The following is a 7,870-nucleotide window of genomic DNA, read 5'->3' as shown; positions in this document are numbered from 1 at the left end:
AACTAAATATCCCATCTCATGACAATCAGGACTGGAGCAGTGGTCAATGCTGTCTTCAGTTTGTTAAAGGCTTCCTTGCAGTCAGCCATCCATTGGATTTTCTCAGCTTGTCTTTTGTGGGTTAAATTAGACAGAGGGGCAGCTATCTCACTGAAGTTAGGCACAAAGCAACGATAGTAGCCGGCTAACCCTAGAAAGGCTCTTATTTTTTTCTTGGATGTTGGCTTGGGCCAATTGTTAATAGCCTCTATTTTTGATTCAAGGGGTTTCATTATGCCTCCACCTACTACATGGCCTAAATATTTTAATTCTGAACACCCCAGTTGGCATTTACTTGCTTTAACTGTTAAACCAGCCTCCTGTAATCTCTGTAGTACTGTTTCAAGGTGGATTTTGTGCTCTTCCCAGATCTGGCTATAAATCCCTATATTGTACATGTACGCTACTGTGAACTCCCCAAGCCCCTGTAAGGTTTTGTCTGTGAGTCTCTGAAAGGTCGCTGGAGCGTTTTTTAATACCAAACTCATGACCCGGAATTCAAACAAGCCTAGGGGGCTACAGAACGTGATTTTTTCTTGATCTTTGGGGTCCAGGGCCACTTGCCAGAACCCCTTAGTCAGGTCGAAACTTGAAATATACTGACATCTTCCTATAGTCTCTATCAGGTTGTCTATCAAGTAAGCATCTGTTTTAGTGATGTGATTTAATTTTCTGTAGTCTATGCAGAAGCGGATCCTTCCATCTGGCTTATCTACCAGCACTATTGGGGCTGCCCAAGGGCTAGAGGAAGGAATTATAATTTTTACCTCCAGCATCTCATCTATAACTCCCCATGAACCTTGGCAACGTATGGACCTGTTACCCGATAAGGAGTGACAGCTATGAGGTGTGCATCCCCAGTATCTATTTTATGGACTACATCCTTGGCCACATCAGGCTTATTAGAAAATACTTGCTTGTATATTTTAGCAGCAAGGCTCTTGCTTCTTCTTGTTGCTCTGGTGATAGGGTAAGGCTAATTCTGACTTCCTCGGGGTTATACTGGAGTTCACCCCTTCCTTCCCAATACTGTAATTCAGGTTTTTCATTGGGTGTTTCCTTGATGGCATACAAAACAAAAATTTTCTTCCTATAATATGGTTTAATCATATTTATGTGCACAACCCATCTGCCTTCTTCTCCCTCCTCCTGAAGTACATAATTCACGTCACTCATTTTAGAGATCACTCTAAATGGACCTGACCATGCTAATTAAAGTTCACTTCCTTTAATGGGTCTCAGCATGAACACTTTGTGTACAGGATTAAATACCCTTTTCTTGGCTCTCTTGTCGTACCAGTGTTTTTGCTTTCCCTGATTGCTCTTTAAGTTCTCTGCTGCTATCTTCAGAGACTGCTGCAAGGAGTTCATCAGTTCATCAATGTATTGGACAACTGACTCAGGATCACCCTATGTTCCTCCCAGTTTTGACAGAGTAGATCTAGGGGTCCTCTAGCTTTCCTTCCAAACAATAATTCGAAAGGGCTAAATCCTGTACTTTCCTGGGGTACAGATTTATAGGCGTATAATAATGGTTGTAATTTATGGTCCCAGTCATTTGGATTCTCAGCTGTATATGCTAGAATAATTCTCATTAGGGTACCATTAAATTTCTCAATTAAACCATTGGTCTGGGGATGATAAGGGAAATGAGATGATGTGAATAATGCTGCAGATTTGCCACAGTCTTTTCATTAGTTTGGAGGTAAATGAGGTCCCCAAATCAGTAATTATCTTGGAAGTGACGCTCATGCGACACATATAATTTATTAGTGCATCTGCCACTGTCTCTTTTTCTATATTTTGCAAAGGTACAGCTTCCGGATACCTTGTGGAATAATTGACTATTGATAAAATAAATCTGTTTCCGCGCTTGGTAACTTTGGGTTTGGGGTCCCACTATGTCTAGGCCTATTCGTTGAAAAGGGGTCGAGATGACTGGCAATGGGCACAGCTTAGCCTTTGTCTTGTCATTCCCAGTACCCTGTCTTTGGCAGGTGTCACAGCTCTGACAATATAGCTTGACCTGCTTCCCCATCCCAGGCCAATGGAAGTTTTGAGCAATCCTTTGCTTAGTACATGAGATCCCTAAATGGGCTGAAAATATGTCTTTATGTGCCTTTTCTAAAATTCTCTATATATATTTGAAAGGTACTACCAGCTGTCTGAGAATGCTTTCCCCTCCCCTCATAGGATTCACTAGAACCTCTCTATATACAGTGGTGCCTCGCTTAATGAGCGCCCCGTTTAATGATGAATCCGCATAACGATGGAGTTTTTGCAATCGCAAAAGCGATCACATTGCGATGTTTTAAATGGGGGGAAATCGCTTTGTGATGATTGTGGGGAAGCGCTTCCCCACGATCATCTCAAAGCCCCCCCCCCCGAAAGAGAGCCTTGGACCTGCAAGGGGAGAGAGAGAGAGAGAGAGAGAGAGAGAGAGCGCCGAAGCACAGCTGATCGGTGTTTCCAAAATGGCCACCCGCTGTGTTGCCTCACCGGGCAGCGAAAATGGCAGCAGGATGGAGGATTTTCGCTTAAAGGTGAGTTTTTCCCCATAGGAACGCATTAAACGTGTTTTAATGCTTTCCTATGGGGTTTTTTTTGCCCCGCATAGCGACAAATCTGTATAGCGATGATTTTTTCGGAACGGATTATTGTCGCTATGTGGGGCACCACTGTAATAGGTCTTCCTTTACAAGTATATTTCAGGGGTCAGGGGATCTTCCTTAGCTTGTCTAAAGCATTCACATAAAGTAGGGTCTTCCTTTTGTTCTTTTCTGAAAGATGGATTATTAAGATTCCTCATGGTAACTAGATCAGCTGTTTCACTCCCTTCTCTTATTTCAGGAAGATTTTCATTGTTTTCCTCAATGGCTTCAATTGGCCATCCCAGAGAGCGAGTTGTCACAAAATCCAGGCCTATTAAACGTGGGGCAGGAATTTGATCAGATATGGCCAGTTTCCACACTCCTGTCCATCCCTTATATCTTATGGGAATTTCTGCCAAGGGCAACACAACTATTTCAGACCCAATCCCTTTAATAGAAATATTTTCATGTTCTAACATTTTCCTTAGGGATTATATCTGGGTGACATATGGTTACCTGTGAGCAAGAATCTTTTAGTGCAAGATACTTAATGTCATTAACATAAATAACATCTCCTGAGCTGCGTAGATTCTGGTTACATTCTATCAAAAAGCATTGGATGACCCTAGCCACAGGAGGCTCTTGGCTCTCTGCCCTCTCTGTTACATGGGTTGCTATGGCAACAGATTCAACTGCTTCCTTAGTAGCTCCATTATGCTGTACACAAAATACCTTATTTGGCTGACTGGAATTTCCCCCTTTTTGCTGGTTAACATCCCTAGTCTTTTGGGTCTGACACTGGGCCCAAAAGTGTCCCTTCTCCCCGCACGCCCAACGTAGTTTACTGGCTCTGGGTTTGAAATATGGGGCCTTGCCAACCTTTCCTTCAGAGCTATTTTGTTTCAAGTGACTCAGCTCTGGGGATGAGGGCTTGCCTTTAAAATGGCTTCCAGTAGCTTGGGTACTTCTGAGGTAATCCCTACTGCATGGGGTCCCTCTCCTCCTGTTGTCCCACACTTTCCCGCCAATCTTTTACCTCAGAGAAACTGGGTTTTCTTATCTCACTTATGAAATCAACCTTATCACTTGCTTCCAGTATATTTTTAGAATTTTTGTCTCTCACTAAATCCCCAGGTAAAATAAAATAAAACTGCTCCAACCCAATCACATTTTTCATTTGTTCTAAAGAAGTGACATTCTCACGCTCCATCCACTTCTCCAAACATTGAACTAATTTAGCCCCCAATTGGGAATAGGATTCCTCAGGTTTTTTGGTCAGAGTGCGAAATTTTCACCTCAGGTGTTCTGCATTGATGTCGTATCTTGAATAAACCATTTTTCTATAAGCCTCAAAGTCTCTGGCCTGCTCTAGAGGCATCTGTGATAACTCTGCTAAATCCCCACTTATTTGGGATCTCAGTACCATCATCCATTCTTACTCTTTCACATTAAAGTCCCAGCACACGTGTTCAAAGGAAATGAGGAAAGATTCTGGGAGTCACCTTTTCTATATTGGGGAAATTTCTTTAGATCTATTTTTGAGAGATCTCCCTCATTAGCACTGTTATTATTATTGCTATTATTGTTTTGAGTAGCCAAGTCTAATCTTTTCATTTCCATTTGAAATTCCATTTGCCTTTTTTTCTTGCTCAAATGCCATTTCTCTCTCTCTTAATTCCATTTGTCTGGCCTCGGCTTTCTCCATTTCTCTAATTTCTAATTCCTTGAGTTGCAGTTCCTGAGCTTTTTCCTCAGCTGTGAACTGTAATTCCTGAGCTTTTTATCCGAGTCTATACTCCCGTTTTAGCTTCCATTTCTCCAGATTTGGGAACTTTGAATACTTTCTCTCACTGAGGCACCCTCATGAGTCTATTCCCATTCCACTGGAGCTAGAGGGTCTCCATTTCCCTCCACTTCATGAGGTGAACCTTGTGCTTCTTGAGGATCAATTACCTCCATTACCAGCTTTCTACTTCTTTTAGATGGTATATGTATGTGCATTTATTTGGGTAAGAGCTGGTTTATATTGCAGAGATAATAGTGAAGCCTTTTTTAAAAATACTTTTTCTTTCTGAGATACTATGTAGCTCTCCCTCGGCAGCTAAGGATGGCTACACTTTTTCTGGCACCATGCCAGCCACGATGTTCCCTTGGTTTGAAACAATCTCCTTGTCTCCAGACACAAAACAAATTCTAATTTTTTTCCAGACCTCTGCTTGTTCTTATCACCTCAGATGTATTTTGATCCCAGCTTCCTATTTTTCTCCACAAGCGCTCTCTTAACTTTCGGAGCCTTGGATTCTAAGCCAGCCTTGGATTCTAAGCCAGCCCCAGTTCAAATCCTGAAGTAACCTCAAACAGAATTTTTCTCTCAAAGTTGTTCCCTATCTTTAGTCCCCCCCCAAGACCTGCGTACAGGAGCCATGCTACTAAGCTTTTCCACAAAAGTGCTAGCGAGTTACCCACTCCTTCACTACAGACCTCTGACTAACACTCTTGACTCAGAAAAATTTGCTTTAATCTTTGGCTTTCCTGGAATCTATTCGTATCTCGCCACTGGTCACCACTTGTGATGTTTACCACATGGCCCCTGCTTGGTTCCCCAAACAAAGGGCTATGTCATCCCACCAGCAGATATCAATTGTGACGTTCTCTCTTTTCCTCACTGCCACCAATGGATTTCCTTTATCCACAATATATAAATAACTTTAGTCAGACACTTGTCTGGTTACTGCCAACAGAACTTATTTATTGAAGTGTATTAACTGTAATTAGAATCACAGATGTTCTTTATTCAATGCATACAATGCAATCATTAAAATATCATATATCTTCACACATACTTAATCACCACCTGCTCTAACTATATATTTGTCATGAGTGCAGCTGAAGACCTGGAACCAGAAGGGTTAACTGAGGCTGAGGAGAATGCGGAGCAATAAGAAACACCTGAATCGCCTCCAGATTCTCCTTCCCCAGCAGACAAGCTTCGGGCCAGGCTTCGGGGAAGACTTGTGGTCAGAGGATCGCTCGAAGGCTGTCCACAGAAACATCCGTTCAACTAGCCCTGAGTACTGACAGGATGGAAAGGTTTCCAGCAGCTCAAGGGGCTGTTTTACTATAAAAGCAGCTCCTAGTCAGCTAGAATTCCATGGAAGCAACAAGTCAAAATCTCTGGCTTGCATCCACATTCCTACAGCCTTGAACCGTGTTTCCTGAACTCCTGACTCTGGACTCGGACTTTGGACTACGCTGTGTATTTGACTCTGGACTCTGACCTTGGACTACGTTGTGTGTTTGACTCTGGACTCTGACCTTGGGCTACGTTTTGTGAGTTGTTTTGGTAATTGGATTTCGGCTTTGCATTCCTAGTATTCCTGACTTTGGACTGGTTTATCGGACCTCGGCTGTTGTAACCCCCAGGAATGTGACAATATCTTGACCAGTTTATCTCTATTAATATCTGTTCTCACTTTCTCCTTGACTATCTCTATATATATCTCCTCCATCTCTTCTGCCAAAACCTTCTTATATCTGCTGACTCTGTCCCTCCACTCCCCCATAGGCTCATGCAAATGAGATCCTGAATATGAGTGACAGGAGTGACGTGGGGCAATCGTCACAGCTACCAACATGAATTTGACGAAACTCTGGGAGGCAGTGGAAGACAGGAGGGCCTGTTCTGGTTCATGGGGTCATGAAGAGTCGGACATGACTAAATGACTAAACAACTACAACAACATGTGAAACCTGTTCTTCCTCAAGTGCTATTGTATAGACGACGAAACAAGGTAAAGAAACAAGGGTACCTAACTTCCATGATAACCCATGTAAAATGGAGCAATGCTATAGCACTTCCAGTTTGGTTAGTCTAGAAGTCATTTTCATATGTCAGCTTGCAAATGGCTAATCACAGTGTGAAGATTTCTATGTTCTTCAGTCTCTTCTATTTATATTGGCATATTCTTCCTCATTTTACCTGGATAATTTCCTCTTGTTTTTCATCTCTTTTTAGGTAGGTCTAATTAACACGTTCCTGTCAACCTAGCAGTTCAAAAGCATGTAAATGCGAGTAGATAAATAGTAGGTAAATAGGAAAGGTAAAGTTAGGTTACCATGGTTCTTCTAGTGGACCTCTGTGAATTCACACAAATGGGTTTATCCTGTGCCTGCACAGGATCTTTGGAAAATTCTAGATCTTTAGGAAAAAAAACCAAAACCAATTAGTCCCCCTCCCCACAGGGTGTGAGCTCCGCCTCAAATGGTTACTCACCGGATGGAGGGCCGTCATGGAAGAAGAAATGACAGGACTGCCCTTCCAAATGCAGCATCATTTTTGGCCCTGACGTTGAGGCAGTAGTGCTTTGCAAATGTCAGAGGGTTAGACCATGTGGCCGCTTTACAGATATTTTGAATTTAGACGCCTCGGTGTAGAGCGGTCAATGTAGAGACAGCTCGGGAAGAGTGTGCCTTGAGGTGATCTGGTACCAGCTTGCCTGCAAGTTGATATACCATCTGTATCAGTTGCACTATCCATCTGGATATCGTCTGTGGGGAAGCAGGAGTACCTTTGTTGGTACCGTGGTAACAGGAATAGACATGTAGAACGCCTAAAAGTGTTGGTCCTATGAAGACAGAAGGCAATGGTTCTTCTCACATCTAAAGTGTGGCGCTTACACTCAAGCGGTGTGGATGGAGACAGAAAAAACACTGGAAGTATGATGGCTTGATTCATGTGGAATTCTGATACCATTTTGGGTAAAAATGATCCATCGAGATAGAGGGTGACCTTATCTGGGTGCATTTGGAGATAGGGAGAGTCCGATCTGAGAGCGGATAGCTCTCAGATCAGACTGAAGTGATTGCTACAAGAAAGACAGTTTTAAGAGAAAGTAACTTATCATGCAGATTGCCATCGGTTCAAAGAGAGGATTAGTGAGTGCCTCACGAACGAACTGAAGGAACCATTGAGGTACAATTCTCTGAGATGGTGGGTGAATGTTTTTGAGGCCCCTGGGAAATCTTTTAAGTGCAGGGTGAGAGAAGAGTTTGGTAGAGCTGGATCCAGGTGGTTGGTGAGCTACTACTGATGCAATGTAAACTTTAATGGTAGAATGAGCCAGACCAAGGTTGAAGAGGTGTAGGATGAAGGTAAGCATAGTGGAGAGAGATGCTGGGATCGGGATAATTCTCTTAGAGTCAGTAAATTTCAGAAAGGATTTCCATTTGTTGCCATATAG

Source organism: Pogona vitticeps, chromosome 1 (genome assembly GCF_051106095.1).
Source record: "Pogona vitticeps strain Pit_001003342236 chromosome 1, PviZW2.1, whole genome shotgun sequence".
NCBI classification, from domain to species: Eukaryota; Metazoa; Chordata; class Lepidosauria; order Squamata; family Agamidae; genus Pogona; species Pogona vitticeps.
This window is presented reverse-complemented; position numbering follows the sequence as displayed.